At 46.5% G+C, this 19,098-nt stretch overlaps 1 long non-coding RNA gene across 2 annotated transcripts in view; it reads left to right on the forward strand.

Annotated features, from left to right (window-relative positions):
• Window positions 1–19,098, forward strand: part of LOC109554226 (uncharacterized) — a 108,396-nt gene that overhangs the window by 81,193 nt on the left and 8,105 nt on the right. Inside the window, exons 7-8 of one of the 2 annotated variants that reach the window (XR_011564912.1) lie at window positions 8,008–16,472; window positions 18,219–18,548. This is a non-coding gene — a long non-coding RNA (uncharacterized lncRNA). Of the gene's footprint in view, window positions 1–8,007; window positions 18,549–19,098 lie in introns of both variants that reach the window. The other variant, XR_011564911.1, reaches the window with a different exon arrangement.

Consider the following 19,098-nt stretch of genomic DNA (forward strand, 5'->3'; position numbering starts at 1 on the left):
CAATACATAAATTATTTTTAAAATTATAAAAATATCTTAAGAAATTATATATTTATTGCAGATGTTATAGGACATCTGCAATCCATATTCTTTTAACAGTCAATCCAGTTAGTTTCTTTAAACCTAAAAGAAATAAAAAACAGTCCTCCAGAAATTATAGAATCATTAGGCTTTTCACCAACAGAAACTTTCTTCCACTTCAATTATTCCAAATAATTAAAGATGGGGTATTGCCTCTGAATTTTTCTCCCCCAGCCATTTATTTCTTTTAAGGAAGAACTGGAAGCCTGCAGGCTTGTTTTAGAAGGAATTCACATGTCAGATGACAATGCATGACAGGTGACAGATTTTTCTGCCAAACAGAATAGAATGAACAGGTATTCTCAGGAACTTAAGGGCACAAACTCTGTCTGTTCTGTTCTCTATTTTAACCATTTAACCAGGCTGTGGGCTTGGAAGGAGGGAGTAAATGAGTGAAGAAATGAATAAGCTAATAACTAATGTTCTCTGTGGAGCATTGTTCAAAAATAATTCTACCTGCAATACATAAAGGATCAAAGAAGATCCTCATAGAAACACATACCTTATTTACATGTTTCTCTGGAAGTTAATCAGTAACTCCTAAAGCCAGTAATTTTCACACTGGTCAACCTAGTACTAAAAAAAAATAATTGTCTGAAGTCTTCGTCTTGTATCCAATGCCTGTATTTCTCTGGCGATGGTTTCTGCCATTATTTTTTCCTTCGAGTGTTTTACTATTTCTTAGTATGCTGATGATTTTCTTTGGTTGAAAACTGAACATTTGTAAAAATGACCTCCTCTCCCAGTGCAGGCTGTCTTTGTGCCGGGGAAATCCTTAAGTAATTAGCCAGGCACAATTTGAGTCTCTGGACCATCCCATGGAAAAAGCTTAGGGTCTTCTTGGAGCATGCGTCTTGTCTGGGCTTGTGTATGGCTTTTCAATCACCTCACATACACAGTTGCTTATAAATATCTTGACGGTACAGAGTCTCACCTCAGTTTCTCTGTAGGACCTTAGATTGTTGATGGTGTGTCTCCACCTGTAATCCTTTGTCCCTGACACTAGCACATCCATAGTTTTCTGAGCAGTGCCAGCTGCTTCTCTCTGCTTTGGATCTGAATTAGGTGACACAGAGGCCACTCCTTCAAGCAGCCCCCAGAGAGGTTACAACCTTGCAAATCTGCTCTCTTCCTTCCCGTTCAAGGGAGGGGACTGGGAGCTGCTGTGTCCTCCAGACCAAGACCACCAGGGAGAGGGTGGGAAAAGGGCAGGCAAAAATATCCATACCACAGACTTTCCTACTGTACTGAGAGTGGCATTTCCTTAATTGGGTGTTTGCTAGGCTGCTGTAGACCTTTGTTTTTCCATAACTCATACAAGGTTATTTTATCCAGTTTTTGGTTGGCTTTTTTTTTTTTTTTTTTTTTTAATGTCTCCATGAGGAAATAAGGCAGTTTCCTAGTCTGCCATTTCTTTTACTGGTGTTTCTCTCCATTATCATTTTTATGGCTCCTTCTCACTCCCTGCTGATGGATATCATTGACAGATGGAAAGGAAGACAGATCAGGGCACACACAGGATGACGGATGAGTTTCTCCCACAGGCAGTATCTCACTGCTTAGGAGCAACAAGCTATGAGAAGCAGAGGCCTTAAGAAGGCCAGCTTTTCCGACCTCAACCACTACCCCCAAGCATCATACAATCCTATCCCAGTGTAACTGGACCAGGTGGTGGTTTTACCATGGTTGATCCAATGGGTGTCTCATGTTGGACTGGTAGCTCCGAAAAGACTCAGTTTCCCTGCAAGCAAAGCCAGACACAAGAGCATCTAGGCAAGTAGTTTATTTGGGAGGTGATTCCAAGTTGCAGAGATGAGGATGGGCGAGAGTGATAGACAAGAAGAAAAAGCCAATATGAGAACATTGCATCAGTGGCTGCTTCTGTGGCCAGGAGGGGCCCCATTCTGCCCATTGTGTTGAACTCCCCCAAGAAGCAGACAGAACCATCCATTCCCAGGAATTTCCCCAAAGAAGACTGGGGAGCTGAGCAGTTGTCCTTGGGGGCACTCAATCTTTGCTCCATCTCTCCTCTGAGCTTCGTATCCTGAGTTTCCTGGGTTCCCATCTATCTCTGAGGTGTTACCCAGCATATGTAAGGCAGCAGTGGACTCTGCCATTGGTCAAGGGTGTGTGTGAGCTGGCTAAGGTGGTACTTGTGAAGACTGGGGATGCTGATGGGGAGTGGGCAGGGTCAAATGTCTTTGAAGCCTGGCAGTTGTGCTACAGCCTTGTAAGTAGATGTGTTACTCTACCAAGCAGAACTCACCAGCGTAGACGCAGCATCTCATTTCTCCTCTTCTGCCTCTCTCTTTTCTCTCTTCTATTCTTATCAAATTCCACCCATTAAAAAAGGTGTCAGTACTATAATAATACAGAATTGAATCCTATGCTTCTCCAAGGCACTGGTGGTATGCAAGTTTTCCCCTTGTTCTCAGAGTTTCCTAGTGGCTGGTAATCAGAGAGATACATCTCAATCCCAGAGGAAAGTCCTTAAGATATTCTTGGGTTTTTCGATGGTGCCTTTGCCGGGAGCCAGTGTGAGGAATTCTGCCCATGGCACCTTTCTGCGTATTGAAGATGCAGGGGAACCAGGTCATATCCCAACAGCTACAGATCTGACTAGTGACCCTGCACTGGTCTGCACTGGCTTCTCTATGGGAAACACAGCACAAAGGAGGTGCCCAGCAACCCTGTGTGCAATCTGCAGGCATTCATTCCCTTTTCCCTGAGGGTTTTTTTGGCAGAACAGCAAGCTCTCTGGCTCTGCAGCTAGAGAACATCACTAACATAACATAAACGCTGGGCAGCTGCTGGAGCTGGAGGTGGTTCATGATGAACAGCTGTGTGAGGTTTGACCTTTGGGGAGAAGCAACACCAAGCCTCACCACCATAGGCTGCTTTCCATTTGGGTTTAGTGCACATGAGGCATGATAACAATTAACCACATGGTTTTGGAGGGGAAGGAAATTAAAAAGGCATTTCATCTGCAGTAAAGAGAGGGGGTACAGAGAAGAAATTCTATGAATGGCAGTAGAGAGAACAGTTACTAGAACTGCTGGAGGTATGGACTATTAGGAGTCATTAGCTTTATGAGAGTCAGGACATTCACTATTACTTATGTGATTCTGCACTAAGTAACCCACTGCTAGAACACAAAACCAGAGAAGGCAATGGCACCCCACTCCAGTACTCTTGCCTGGAAAACCCCATGGACCGAGGAGCCTGGTGGGCTGCAGTCCATGGGGTCGCTAAGTCACACACAACTGAGCAACTTCACTTCCACTTTTCACTTTCATGCATTGGAGAAGGAAATGGCAACCCACTCCAGTGTTCTTGCCTGGAGAATCCCAAGGACGGAGGAGCCTGGTGGGCTGCAGTCCATGGGGTCGCACAGAGTCGGACATGACTGAAGCGACTTAGCAGCAGCAGCAGAACACAAAACACCCTGTGGCTGCACAAGTGCAGCTTTATGAAAGGACAAGGGTCAGGAGGGAGGGGGTTCTCGAGACAACTGGGGACACTGGGTCAGAGAACTTGGGATGCTCACTGGGGTTGGATATTCAGTCATAAACATCAAGGCTAAGATGTTCTGGGAAAGGTTGTCAAGACTTGGGGCTTTAAATCTTGGGAGAAGATTCTTTTTGTAAGATCACTTGAAATTCCCTAGAAACTGCTTATTTCACTATAATAAAACGAACAAAAATAATCCACGTGAAAACATTAGTCTTCAGAGGTTGGAAAGGTAAACACATTGTGGTTGAAGACAACAGAAAATGAATTTTGGTCGCCTTCCTTAAGCAATGCCAGCTGTGGGCTTGCTTTCTCCAAGCGAGACAGGCTCTAAGAGAAGAAAGGGGAGGGGGGCTTTCGCACCAAAGACCCCATGTGTGTCTGGCATAAGACAACCATATTCTATTATTTTCCTCCTCAAGTCACTATTATAATTGGAGGCTGATAGTAGTGGCATCATAAATGTTTGTTCAAATAAACACCTCCATAGCTCAAAGTCTACTTGGATTAAGCAAATTAAAATGACTGAAACTGAATTCTGTGAGTTTAGTAAGCTTTCCCCCAGAGAAGGCAATGGCACCCCACGCCAGTACTCTTGCCTGGAAAATCCCATGGACGGAGGAGCCTGGTGGGCTGCCATCTACGGGGTCGCACAGAGTCGGACACGACTGAGCGACTTCACTTTCACTTTTCACTTTTATGCATTGGAGAAGGAAATGGCAACCCACTCCAGTGTTCTTGCCTGGAGAATCCCAAGGACGGGGGAGCCTGGTGGGCTGCCGTCTCTGGGGTCGCACAGAGTCAGACACGACTGAAGCGACTTAGCAGCAGCAGTAGCAGCAGCAGTAAGCTTTCCCACCCACTGTGTTCGGAGGTAGTTTTTAAGAGAAGTTGATCAAAAAGCTTCCAACAGTGAATGTGTATGTCTTACGGCACAACTTAGGGATGGAAAGCATGCTCACTGGTGTCAGAGCTGAGCTTCTGTCTCCACTGTTTATTAGTTGTCTGACCGTGGGGAAACTTGTTTAGCTTCTTTAAAGCTTAGTTTCATCAATTATAAAATGGATACAGTAATTGTACCTACCCTGTGGAATTACAGAGATTAAACAGGATAATTCTCATAGAATGCTTAGCACAGTATTTCACACAGAAAAGGCACTCAATGTTCGATGCAGTTGGCCATCAATATCCTCCTCTTCCTTTTCCTCTTCCTCACCTGGAACAAGGATGGGTAAACTATGACCTACAGCCAGTTTTTATAAATGGTTTTATTAGAACCCAGCCATGTCCATCTGTTTACACATTTCCCAGGGCATACATATTACAGTGCAGAGCTGAGTAATTGTGGCAGAGATTGTTTGGCTGGCAAAGTCTAAAATATTTACTGTCTGACCCTTTGAAGAAAAACTTTGCTGACCCCTGCTCTAGAAGAAAAAAAAAAAAAATCTGGGGAAGCGTTCATGCTTTTCTTGATCTTGATTTACAAGGGTAACTTTGGTTGGGAGGAACTAGATGAATGAGCCTATAAAGAAACAGAATATTATGTTTTCCTCATAGATTTCCAAAATATACTAAAGGGTAGAGATGAAGAAACACTAAGAGAGAAAGGTGGGACCTTTTCATTTGAACACTGTACCCCAAGAGGAAAGACAGAGGTAGAATCTTTCAGCTTAAAAGAAAAAACCCAGAAGCAAGCAGAGAATTTCTACTGACTTAGAGGATAATTATTTCAATGGGCATTGAACATGTGTTAAGTTATTTTATTAAGATAGAAGTTTCTGTTTCTGAGTCCATGGATGTAATATGGAGAAAGTCATAGACCAGGTATAGCATGGAAGTATTGGCACATAATAACAGATAGGGTATTTGTTCCCAGTAATCTTTTATTCCTCCTTTATATCTGAGTCAAATGCCAAGTACAGTGGAATTCCTGGTCTTCTAAAATTCTCTTTTTAGACCCATAGGTGAGAAAATCCTCTAAAAACTCACTTGGAGAAAAGCAGGGACTAAAATTGGAAACTTAGCAACAGATTGGAAAGAGAATGAAAAAGGACCAGAAATGATACCTGAAAGATTAAAGAAAAACTGCTTTAGGAAAATCAGCTGAAAGAGAGGGAGGAACAGAAGGAACTTTCCCAGGGATCGAGGACTCTCTAAAGAAGAGATCCAGGTCAGGAAGGAGCACAAGAGCAGGATTAGGGTTAAGACCAAGAAATTGGCCAGCCTCAGCTTGCCTGCAATGCCCCCTCTGGTGCTGTGCTAAGTGCTAAGTTGCTTTAGTCACGTCTGACTCTTTGCAATCCCATAGACTGTAGCCTGCCAGGCTCCTCTGTCCATGGGATTCTCTAGGCAAGAATACTGGAGTGGGCTGCCATTTCCTCCTCCAGGGAATCTTCCTGACGCAGAAAGCACACAAGAGTTGAGCCAGGATCCCTTTTTATGGGAGTGTCCTTCTTCTGGTCCAAGATGCTATGTTAGGTGACCTTGCTTCCCATTGATCATCCAGAAGGAATGATGGACGATCATTAGCACCCTGCACTTTTGCTCGTCTGTTTTCCAACTACTCTACATAAACCTAAGACTACACTGGGACATACCCTGTGGGCACTTGGTGATTGTTGCGAAGTTATTTAGAAATTGGTGTCCAGAAGTTCCCAGATATTTCTCTTTCTCTCTTAGATTTTTCTAAAGTGTATGGCCATGATCACAGTGCCTGCAGAGCAGGGGCTTCATGCATGGCAGCTACTGTTATTTTCATTGTTGAAACCCAACCAGAAACTTTGGTTTTTGCTATTTAATAAAGACGTTCTGTTTGTTTCTTTATAGCAAGCAAACAAAAAGCAGTTGTCTAAAAAGTCAGTGTAACTTTCAGATTCTCACCCTTAGAAAGTCCTAATCTCAAGTGAAGTGAAGCCGCTCAGTCATGTTCGGCTCTTTGTGACCCCATCGATTGTAGCCTACCAGACTGCTCCATACATGGGATTTTCCAGGCAAGAGTACTGGAGTGGGTTGCCATTTCCTTCTCCTTAAGTTCTCTCTTTTTCTCAATCTGTGATAAACTCCTTACGTGGCGATTTGCAGAAGGAGCCACTGCCTGAGACCATTCATGAGATACACATGTACAACCCCAACATGATTTTTGTTTCTAATTCTTGAATGAATGTCCTAAAATTCCCCACATCATAAAACCCCTCCATCAGCTCTTTCTTGTCCAGGAACACTGTGATTGCTCTTCTGTAGATTTGTAGGATAAAAGAAATTTGAACATTTAAATAATAATGTATTTTTAAAAGGCATAATAGGGTTAGTCAGTGAAAGCCACTCATCTCATGTCATCTGCAGAAGAAATCTAATATGTTTTGGAGTTCATTGGGGAACCAGAGAATACTCAATTTTATGAGAGTATTAAGTTTTTATTGAATTACGTCTTTATTCAAAGCAGTTGGGTTCATCCACTGAAATGGGAAGTTTAATCCAGTGGTCTTTGGGCTAGTAAAATTAAAACCATGATGAGAGTCTTTTGATGAATCAGTGCTTTCAGCAAAGATTGTTGGGTCAGATTGTGGCTATTCCTTGGAGATGATGTTGGCGGTGGCTCTTGACTGCCTCTATAAGTAGCCAAGGCCAGCAGGTCCAGCGCCCTTAAGTGGCCCAAGCATGTTGCAGTGACCAGTGGAAGAGGACACAGGAATACAAAGTCCTGCTTCTTAGGATTTTGCCCCTAGTAGTTGAAATGACCACACTTCTCTGGATTTCAGTTTTGTCATCTTCTAAAATAAAGACATAAAACTATGAAAGATTGGCTAATCTGATGTCAAGCTAGTTACTTAAAACTCTTCAGGGCAGAGTGTGAAAAATAGACACCTCTAAGCACAAATCTGGAAACAACTGTCCATCACTATAGGGCTGGTGAAATAAGCTGTGGTCGATCCAACCCTAAGGGCCTTTGAAGAAGCATAAAGTGGACCTGCACGTGCGGGTGTGGAAGGATCCCTCAGAAATGTTTGCAAGTGAAAAAAGCAATGTGCAGAGCAACAGGTATGACAGAATTTCCCCTTGTGTAAATAAGAATGCACGTGGTTTACTGAGGGACATATAAGAAACTGTTAACAGTGTTTATCTTTGTAAACTAATAGCTCTGCACGCTTCAAGTAGTATTACTAATAACAATGATCATGTTATCAGTTAAGGGTCAATTTTTGTTGTTGTTTGGTTGGTTTTGTTTTGTGTTTCTTTTTTGCCAGCACTGTGTGGCATATGGGATCTTAGTTCTCCAACCAGGAATTGAACATGGGCCCCCTGCAATGAAAGCACAGAGTCTTAACCACTGGTCAGGAAAGTACTAAGGGTCTATTCTGATGCCTCATTTCCTTTGTCCCCTTCAACCTGTATCTATTAATATGTGATCACAAGCAGCTACCTTGGAGTTATGGGAAGAGCCCTGCATAAACTGTGGACCTGCGTTTAGATCATCTATTGGTGAGTGATCCTGTGCAAATAACTTCCTTTCTCTGGACCTCAGTGTTCTCATCTTTTAAACGGAGTAGCAAGATGAGCAATGAGATGTGAGGGTTCTATTTTAATTTTCACATGGCCTTTATCATCTATCTAGGGAGACATTGACACACAGAAACACACTCGGACAGAAAAACAAGAAAAAACCAGAAAAGATCATGAACGAACCCTCAGCACTTTCTTTGCTAGCACTTTTCTGTGGGGAATAGAGAAGAAATAATTGTCCTGGAGAGAATCTATGATCTTCTGTTTGAAAGAAAACACACGTGCATGAAACAGACAGCGAGTAACATGGGGCCACATAGTAACACACCTGGATTTATTATATAGAGCTCACTTTAAAATATTACTCACCTAGAACTCAAGAAAACCAGGCTCACTGATGAAAGTCAAACCCTACTCCCTTGGCCACACTTACACTGACCTGTAAAATAAAGGGTGAGTCGGATGACCACTAAGTTCCTTGGCAGTGATAACATCTATGACTCCATGGTCTCTGACAGCAGGTCCAAGCTGAGGAATTGTTTTTCCCTGACACCAGATTCCTGCCTATTCAGTAGAGTCTCCGTTTCCAGTTTAAGGCTTTGACAACCCCGCATAACTCCTGTGTGCAAAATTCCCCGAAGATGAAGCCAACAAGGAGGCCCTCACTGAGTCAGCCCCATTGTTGCTCTTGGCTCCGCCCTGTCTGCAGTGCATCTGAGGGGACTGAGCTGGGGCCCCAGGTGGCTGTCCCCAGCCCCATCACAAAGGCCCCAGTGAGCGTGGGGACCAGCACTGGACAGGGGCTCCAGGCGGGTCAGACTTGACGCCTGTCTTGACCCCATTGGCAGCCGGAGTCTGATAAAGACGGGATTGAGCTAGGGGTTTCTTCCTGACAGCTTAACGGATGGTGGTAATTAGGGGGCCTGCACGGAGGGTGTGGAGACACACAGACTCCATTGTCGGGAGGCTAAATGCTAGAAAGGTCAAGGCCAAAATGTGGTTATGAAAGAAGCCCAGAGTTTTCCAATATGAGTTTACTGGGCATGACCAACTACACCCATTTCCTGTGGGTTCCTGACCCAGGACCATCCCCGATGGTGTCTGTACTGGAGCTTTGGTCCTTCAGGTTGAAGCCTCAGAGACCAGCCCCATGAAGGTAGAGGCTGAGCGGTTACCTGTGGAAGGTCTCAGCAAGCCTTGGACTTTCTTTCCTTCTCTGAGAAACCTCTTCCCCAAGACTAATAATCATGCCGATGACAAGAACCAAAACACAAGCATAGATGTCTAAAGTTGCATTTAATCAGTATTTGTTAGGTCTGTTTATGCTTTGTTGTCAAAACGATGATTAATGAACACGGCTTTAAGCCCAAGACACTTTCTGAGTCTTTTTAGGCCTTTTCTTAGAAGCTGGAAGTCACAGTGTGCCAGCCATAACAACGTCCAACTTAACGATGATCAAAAATACAGTGAGTAATGGCAGTAATGTCCTCATCAAGGAAAACAACAGCTCACGACTTGGACAGAAACCCAGGGAGTCAGCAAAACTCCCAACCGTGGAGGGTTAGAGGCTGGACTTGGCAAGACCCTCACCTGTCTCAGCACTAGTGAGTTCATTTCCTGGTGAAGAGGGTAAAGCAGACACCTCGAAGGAGATTCATTAATCAAAGACTTAGATAATTCCAGGGTTAGAAGGGATTTTGGAGGGTACAGAGTCCAATGCTTAAATTGTGCCTCCAATATTCCTGCCAAGTAGCTGACCCTCCTCTGCTGTAAGGAGGCTGGTGTCAGAAGCTCTTCCTATTTATATAGCCTGTTCCATTTTGGGCAACCACCAGTTTTGAGAACTTTTCCTAATATTGGGCTAAAAGCTGTTTCTTTTTACCTCCCCTGGATCAGATCTAATGTATCCCATGGGGTTACATAGAACACATCTAAGTCCCTGCTCTCTATATAACCAAAACTACCTATTTGATTTGCAGGGCTCAGTGCAAAGTAAAAACCTGGGTGAAAGTGTTAGTCACTCAGTCGTGTCCAACTCTTTTCGACCCCATGGACTGTAGCCCACCAGGCTCATCTGTCCGTGGAGTTCTCCAGGCAAGAATATTGAAGTGCGTTGCCATTTCCTGCTCCAGGGGATCTTCCCCATCCAGGGATGGAACCTAGGTCTCTTGCATTGCAGGCAGATTCTTTACTATCTGAGCCACCAGGGAAATCCGAAAATTTGGGGCCTCCAGTTAAAAATTATTAAGAATTTGAAGGTGGTGCCCACAGAGCATTGAGCCCCACGTGGCTGGATTGGTGAGCACAACTTTGTAACTGTCCTACCTTATTTCTGAAGGACTGAATGTAGCAGAGTGCAAATAGGAGGGGACTTTTCTGCACTTTGTGTTGAATTCTTTCTCAGTTCCCTCTTCCTTCCTGCAGGTCCCATAGAATTTTCAGGTCATTTCCATTCTTTTATCAAACTCTCTTCTGATGGCTCCCTCTGCCTCCCCTGCCAGGCTTAGTACCCAGGGTACTAAGCCCTACCTTGCTGCCCACTCAGATCTTCCTGTCCTTCTCAGGCTTCTTGTTGCATCGGCTTTTTGGGGGTGCAAGGCAGTGGTGGGGTGCACATTCCCTATGTGACAGATGCAGCTATGATGGGGCCTTCTGTGCTGAGGACCCAAGGCTGTCTTTCTTTCTCATGGGGCTTTTCTAGGTTCCTCTGAGCCCCTCCCACTGGGCACGGTCACCGCCACTTTCTGATGTGGGTGTCACCTGCCTTGGCTGCTGCTCACAACACCCTCCCAGCCCACAGCTGGTGGTTCAGCTCGATCCTCTTCTGCTGAGGTTACCCTCCCAGCAACCCCACGTGGGTGGTCCCCTTGGGTAGAGAGGCTTTCAAGCCGCTTCATGGCTGGGCTCTGCCCTGGGATCTGTATTTGGATCTTGAAAATTCTTCTTCTTGTCCAGCCTCTTGTACCACTCAGGTAACTGCAGCTTTCTCTTCATCCTCCCAACACGGCCCTCCCCATCCCCAAGCCAGGGATGGCCTCTTCCCTTCAGACCTTCTTCCACATTCTTTCCTAATCCAAGGGGTGTGTGTCAAAGCCCCTGGGAGCTTCCTTTAAACTTATCTCAGTTGGCCTGAGCAGCAGTTAGGAAGATGCATGCATGCAAAGCATTTTTTTTTTTTAGAGAAACCTCCACCTTTCTTGCTCCCTCCTTAATTCTTAATCTTTCCCATCACCGCCAGAAACTGAGACCATAAGAAATGCCCCACTTTGACAGCCTGTTGCACAAGTAATGCCCTGTGAAGGCCTGGGCTGTTATGGTCTGAGGTGTCCTCCAAAATTCTCAAACCCTAACCCCCTTGCAACCATAAAATTAGAAAATGCTTGCTCCTTGGAAGAAAAGCTATGACCAACCTAGATAGCATATTAAAAAGCAGAGACATTACTTTGCCGACAAAGACCCGTCTAGTCAAAAGCTATGGTTTTTCCGGTAGTCATGTATGGATGTGAGAGCTGGACTATAAAGAAAGCTGAGCGCTGAAAAATTGATGCTTTTGAACTGTGGTGTGGGAGGAGACTCTTGAGAGTCCCTTGGACTGCAAGGAGATCCAACCAGTCTATCGTAAATGAAATCAGTCCTGAATATTCATTGGAAGGACTGAAGCTGAACCCGAAGTTCCAATACTTTGGCCATCTGATGTGACGAACTGACTCCTTGGAAAAGACCCTGATGCTGGGAAAGATTGCAGGCAGGAGGAGAAGGGGATGACAGAGGATGAGATGGTTGGATGGCCTGACCAACTCAGTGGACATGAGCTTAAGCAAGCTCTGGGAGTTGGTGATGGACAGGAAAGCCTGGCATGCTGCAGTGCATGGGGTCACAGAGTCGGACACGACTGAGAGACTGAACTGAACTGAATCCCCTTGTGCTTGTTTGTGTGTGTGTGTGTGTGTGCGTACGCTCAGTTGTTCAGTCATGTCCAACTCTTTGTGATCCATGGACTGTAGTCCACAAGGCTCCTCTGTCCATGGGACTCCCCAGGCAAGAATACTGGAGTGGGTAGCTACTTCCTTCTCCAGAGGATTTCCCCACCCAGGGATCGAACCTGTGTCTCCTGCATTGGGCCACCTGGGAAGCCAAACATAAGGAAAGGGATTCCAGGGACTAACAGAGCCTGGCAGGCTACAGTCCGTGGGGTTGCAAAGACCTGGACACAACTGAGCACACACGCACTTATGCTTACCAGGTTACCAAAGAAGGAAATGACTCAGGAGCAGCACAGAGAAGAGAGACCTTGCAGGATGTGGGGAGAAAGAGCAGTCCCTCTGAGTGTCCACTCTCTCCAAATTTCTCATAACCCTGTCCTTCTGGGTTTTCTGGAGGCTTCATTATGTAGGTGTGATGGAACAGCCCACTGGCCCTGCCTGCGTGCTCAGTCAGCCCACTGACATCTGGTGATTAAGTTCAATCTCTAGCTCTACCCCATCCCTGGAGTTAGGGTTGGGGGAAGGGCTGAAAAACAAACCTCTAATCACTGGGTTTGTCGTTCCCTACCCCCACCCCCCCAACCAACCCCCATCCAGAGGTCAGAGGTGACCTGGGGCTTTCCAAATGTCACCTCATTAACATAACAAAAGACGCCTTGCTTGCTTTCTTAATAGAAAATTCCGAGAGCTTTAGGAGCTAGCAATGGGGACAAGAACCAAGTACATATTTCATATTATAAATCACAATATTACAGCACCAAAACAGGTGAAATTCAAATAAGGTCTGTAGATTAGTTAAGAGTATTGGATCAAATGATAATATCCTTTCAATCATTTTACCATGATTTTATAAGATTTTCCATGAGGGGATGCTGGGTGAAAGATGTATGGGAACTTGGCATTCTGCAACTTCTCTTTAAGCCCATCATTATTCCACACAGAAGCTTAAAACATAGATTCACTAAGCACCTATTCTGGACTGTTCTCTGGGCCAAGGAGACCCTGGTGAACAAGACCAGATGCTTCTCCTGGAGGTTGGGAGCTTGGTCTGCAGAAGGACAAGTAAGCAGGTCTTTTTAGTAGAGACAGTAAGACAGGACTACAGACACCTCGGGCTTTCCTGGTGGCGCAACAGTAAATAATCTGCATACAGTGCAGGAGTGAAGAAGGAAATGGCAACCCACTCCAGTATTCTTGCCTGGATAATCCCATGGACGGAGGAGCCTGGTGGGTTACAGTCCATGGGGTTGCAAAGAGTTGGACACGACTGAGCAACTTCACTTTCACTTTCACAATGCAGGAGACGTGGGTTCAATCCCTGGGTCGGGAAGATTCCCTGGAGAAGGGCATGGCAACCCACTCCAGTATTCTTGCCTGGGGAATCCCATGGACAGAGGAGCCTGGCAGGCTACATACAGCCTGAGGGGTAGCAAAGAGTCAGACGTGACTTAGCAACTGAGCGACTAACACACACACACAAGACACCATTCCATGAAGAGCAGCACCGAATAGGTGACAGCACACTAGAAGTGACTTCGAAGCTGAACTCGGAAGACTGGAGTTGATCAAATAAAAGACAGGCCCTTGGGAGTTCAATGTGGGGCCGTCCAGGCAGAGGGACAAAATATTCACAGGCGTGTCCTTCGGGAAAGGGCGTCCTGCAGGTGCTGAGGGGCAGGAAGATGGGCATGTGTGGTGGGGCGGGGCGGAGTGGAGGGAGAATGTGAAGGCGAGATGTGTTTATGAGAGAGAAGGTCAGGGGAGCAGGACCCATTCATCAAAGTCCTCAGAAGTCCCTGCGGAGAGTGTGGGCACAGGAAGCACTTGGAGTGTTCCCAGTGGGGCTTTAAAGTGAGATTTGAGATTTGGTAAAAGCTCTGAGGCTGCCAAGGAAGGGGAGGGAAGAGGGCAGAGTCGGAGGAGACAGAGCGGCTGAGAGGTCACGGAGGTGAGAGGACCTGCTGGAGTCAGCAGGTGACCACTGTGTCCATCCCCAGAGAAGCGGAGGGATAGATGGGGTCCTCCTGTGGGTCAAGGTCCTGCTGGACACCCGACACCCAACCTGTACTCTAGGCCTACAGGAAGGGCATGTGAGCACGGGCCTCCCTGTGTCACCCACAGGGGACAGAGGCTCTGGGGTATGTGCACCTAGGTATGTGTGACCCCCAGAGCTCATCCTTCCTTTATGGGAAAATGTCACAGGTAACCTGACATCTCTACAGACGCTGAGCACAGGTCAGCCTCACGAACACACAGAGCAAGGCAGGATGCCTCAGGGAACATGGGGGCAAAGAGTCTGCTCTTCCCAGTCACACACTGTTCTGCTTAGGGATTTAAGGAATGGTTTTAAATGATTTCTCTTTCAGATGTGTACACAGTTCTTTTCCACACTCAGCTGTGTTGCATGTTCAACTTAAACCCCAGTTCAAAGTTTTTCACAAGATGTTCTTGGATTATCCAAACTAAAGAGACCCATAAGGCAGAAATTCAAAACAAATTAGCCTCAAATTATGCAATTTCACATATGCAAGTCAGGGTTAAGCCTACAAATACATTCCAGGGTTGCTCGGAGTCATCCTAACACCTCCCTGATTTTCTAAATGAGGTTCTGGGTATCTGTCTTCAAGTCATCTCTCTGAGCTTTGATGACTCACTTCCATCCTCATCCACAAAGAAACCTCTCTTTCCCTCTGGCCATTTAATCCTCCCCTTCCAGGCTACATCACTTTCCAGATCTTTCCATCACTCATCCTTCTGTAGGCCCTTAGCTGTCTCTCTTGATAAAGATGCCCTCATGGCCCCCACGGCTCTCCACGATCCGCTCAGCCTCAGAAAGGAATACACTTCTCATAGAACGACCTGCATCGACGCTTAGGGGTGCATTCATCTCCCAGAGCCTGCCCATGACAGACCCTGCTGAAGGAGATCTGTGTTCTGCCCAGGGTAGCATCTATTCTTACCCACTTAGTCTTCCTGAGAATACGGGGCTCTGGCCTTCCCCAACCCCAAACACAGACAGTAACAATGAGTTCCTTTGGGGCCATGCCACTTAAGAAGAGAAAGACTTGGAGAGCATGTTAATTCTTGTAACTGAGATATGTATCATTGCCAGGCTCTTTGGGGTATTTCAGCCAGACCTCAGTGCTGAGGTGAGGGTAGGAGTTCTCAGGCCAGTCATTTGGAAGCAGGACAAAACCAGACTTTATCTGAGAGTCTGAGAATATCCCAGGGAGGAGGAGAACCCTGTCTTCATCCAAAGGAAGAGATTTTTAGGGTTTTTGTTGTTGTTGTTTGTTTGTTTTTTTGTCTGTGCCTCACAGGGATCATAGTCCCCCAATCAGGTATCAAGCCTCTGCAGAGTCTAAACCACCAGACCCCCAGGGAAGTCCCTGCAGGAAGAGATTGTCCTCAGTGAAGAGTTCAGGTACCATGTTAGCAGAAAGTGGAAGACTCTGCAGGAGGCTCCTGCTTGGGAGGCAGACCTTGAGGATTTTCTGCCACTTCCATGTAGTTTGGCACCGGTGGGCACGTTTGGGGAATGTTCGACGTGTACTGATGAATAAAGTGTGGTTTTATCAAGGCACACATTTATGTACTCAGATGTAAGTAAGATAAGAGTCCTGCCTTTGAAGCGTTTACACTCTATCAGAGAGAAACACATTTTAGTAGCAAACGAAGGACCGCTGTACAGCTCTAACCAAGGTGGCTGCATCATGTAAGCCTGCCATGATAACACAGAGGAAACAGCATGCCTGCTCCAGGGCCATGAGCAACTTCCAGAAGGAATTTTAAAAGTATGCTGACACCGTTGCCAGAGGCAAGGTGACAGGTGAGGTGTGGGAGAGGGTGTGGCACGCAGGGGTGGGTGACCAGCCGGCCTGGGAAAGGGGGCTGAGGGGATCTTCTGCAGCTGGGATGGACCCAGGTGGCAAGCAGGGACCATCCGGGGAGGGACACAAGCAGGGGATACGTTGGTCCCTCCCATTTTCATGATAACCATCTGTTCTCTGCATCAGTGTTCTTTCTTTTTAGGTCCCTTTTCCCCTGGGCTTTGTTTATTTTAGACTTTTTATAGTGAGAGAGTCAAGATTTGCTTTTGGTAACAAATTACACCTCATTTGCTCTTGTAGACAAACGCAGTGCTTTGGAGAAGGCCTTAAGGGGAAGAGAGAATTGAGCTGCGTTGGTGTTCCTTCTCTCTTTCCTTCTCTTGATTCCTCCTTCTCCCAGTCTGCACCTCCTCCTTGAGACCCCAGGACCTTCCACCTAACAGGTCTTCTGAAGAGCAGTGGAGGAGCCCATCTGATCCGGAAAATTTTGTTCCTGATTCTGGAAGCAGCAATACAAGGATTTGCCAAAAGGGCACGGAGCAAGTCGGTTAAGAATCTCAAGAGGGAGGTATCAGAATCCTGCTAATCATGACAGTGTTTTGCTTTCTGAAGTCCAAGTGCTTCACCCACATTAGCTAATCTCCTGTGGCAGGAGGTACGATTACACCCAGCCTGGAGTTTATTTTCAAAGCCATCAGGCCACAAAAATTCCACTGGTCACAGCATTTACAGTGGCTCCTTTTCAGTGTCGAGTTCCCACCCCTTCCTCTTAAAAAGCCTCAGAATTGGTGGAAATACATCTGTCTCCTCTCTCTTTAAAAACTAAACGTGAGGGTTGGGAGAAGAGGGTTTCTCGTCCATGTACCACTTCCCATTTAAAAGACATCTGGGCTGTCCTTGCAGATGCTTATCCCATCACTTTGGCGATCACTCCACAAGGTCAAGTGGAGCTTAGGGCAGATGAGAAATGGAACAGCAGAGAGTCTCAGAAGTTGTGCCCAAGAGCACGTGGGGGAGCTGAGATTCGACTCTCGAGAACTCTCAGAGCAAACGACTGGCCACTTAGCCTCTACAGGGGTGGCTGCTTCTGTCTGAAACATGGAAGGAGTGGGCTCTATGGACAGCCTGTAGGTCCCTGACAGCGGGGAGCTGGAGAGCGCCCATCAGGGCACCCTCAGCACAAGACCTGGCACACGGATAGACTCATTGCATAATCCTTTACGTGCGTGTTGTACGCGCAAGCGAAGTGGCTTCAGTCGTATATGACTCTTTCAACCCCGTGGGCTGTAGCCTCCCAGGCTCCTCTGTCCATGGGATTCTCCAGGCAACAATACTGCAGTGGGTTTCCATGCCCTCCTCCAAGGAATCTTCCTGACTTAGGGATCAAACCTGTGTCTCTTAGGGCTCCTTCATTGGCAGGCGGGTTCTTCACCTGGGAAGCCCGCATATTCCTTTACTGCATTAATGAGTCTGTAGGTGGAAGGAATCAAGCTACAGACCAAGGATTCTAACTCTTCAACATGCAAAAATATGAACCGGGACAATGTGGTCCATAGATTATCCCCTTCACATCCCCTCTGGTCATGGGTTTCTTAGGACCCCAGTGCCCTCTTTACTCCCCACAGCCGTGGTACCCTGACAAAGCTTCTGTTTTCCAGGAAATGGCTGGTATTCCCATTTTCCTATTCGTTTTTTATTTAACACAGATTTGCCAGAGAGTAAGAGTAAGTGAAAGTTATGTGTTTTAGTGTCAAACACCCCTGATTGCCATTCCTGGCTGTCACTTATTACCTGTGTCATCTCAGGAAAATCGTTTAATGACTCAGAGCCTGCTCTTTCTCTGCAAAACAAGGACAGCACAGAATACCTCACAAAAGTGCTGTGTGGAGACTGGAGAGATGGGGTCCCCTGCTCATCACAGTCACTCGGGGACTCGGGCTAAGGCTGGCAGGTGGCCGAGTCAAAAGGGAAAGAGAGTGCCCATGTCTCTCATTGGAACTTTAAGTGGGTAACAGATCCACTTAGGTGTGATAGGCTAGGACCAGTCACATGGTATCACCTACCCACCCACCACCAAGCATCTGGGAAGAACCCTTCTCATGGGTGCCAGGAAAGCAGAGAGCCAGAAATAGAAGCCAATCAGTGCAGCGTGCAAAGCGGCAGGTGCTCTGATGGGCGTGCTATAAGGACTGCATCCACACCAGCTCTATTTCACTTTGGCTCTCATATATAAAATGTTGTATATGTATTGTTTAGTATATTCAGGAGTGTTCATGGCTGAAAATTCATTGAGGTATTGTAATCTCCCTTTCAGAAGTACCCACAGTTTAAGTGAAGATTTGTTGGGGATGTGATATTAAACCTCAAGGAACAAATCTCTCCAAGAAGTGGAAAGATTCAGAGAGCGTCCAGAGGAGGCAGGGTTTGGCCAGGTTTCGGTGTGCGAGTGGTATCTAAGCACGGGGCACAGAGCACCCCAGGTCTTTGCTTCCACCCTGTGGATTGATCTGCTATTTGCTCGTCTGTTATTCATCGACTGTTTACTGAATGCTCTAATGTGCCGGGCACCAGGGCTCTGGCATTGAGGACCATAGAGCCTGCCTTCAGACACTGCACTTTAGAGAAGAAGACACAAGAATGGCAAGTAAGTGGTGGTAACTGTTATCTGTGAAGAAGCAGAGAAAGGGGTATCGGACATGCAGGGGTTCACAGGGTGGGAGTGTGCGCAGCCACACTCTGTCTGGGGTGCAGAGGACAGAGAAGAAATCGAGGGAGCAGGTCCTTGGAGACCTGGTTGAAGAGCACCCCTGACGGAGGGGCTTCAGGACCAGGGGGGAGCGCCGTGGTGGAGAGAACAAGAACTGGGGGCGAGGTATAGGAGCTTCGTTGGTTCTGCTACGGATTTGCGCTGGTTTGGGGGCCAGATGACTAAACAATGTGATTGTGGGGATGGGCTAGGGGCTGGAGTGCCTGGCTTTGAACCAGCTCAGCCCCTTACAGATAGATGAGCCAGCAAGAGTCAGTTAGCCCCTCCAAGCTTCCATCATGCCACCTTTAAATATGGGGAAGAACTCATCCTTCATGCCCTCTTTGGGAGGATTGCTGCTGCTGCTGCTAAGTCGCTTCAGTCGTGTCTGACTCTGTGCGACCCCATAGACGGCAGCCCACAAGGCCCTGCCGATCCTGGGATTCTT

The sequence above is a fragment of the Bos indicus genome, chromosome 29, assembly GCF_029378745.1.
Source record: "Bos indicus isolate NIAB-ARS_2022 breed Sahiwal x Tharparkar chromosome 29, NIAB-ARS_B.indTharparkar_mat_pri_1.0, whole genome shotgun sequence".
Taxonomy (NCBI): domain Eukaryota; kingdom Metazoa; phylum Chordata; class Mammalia; order Artiodactyla; family Bovidae; genus Bos; species Bos indicus.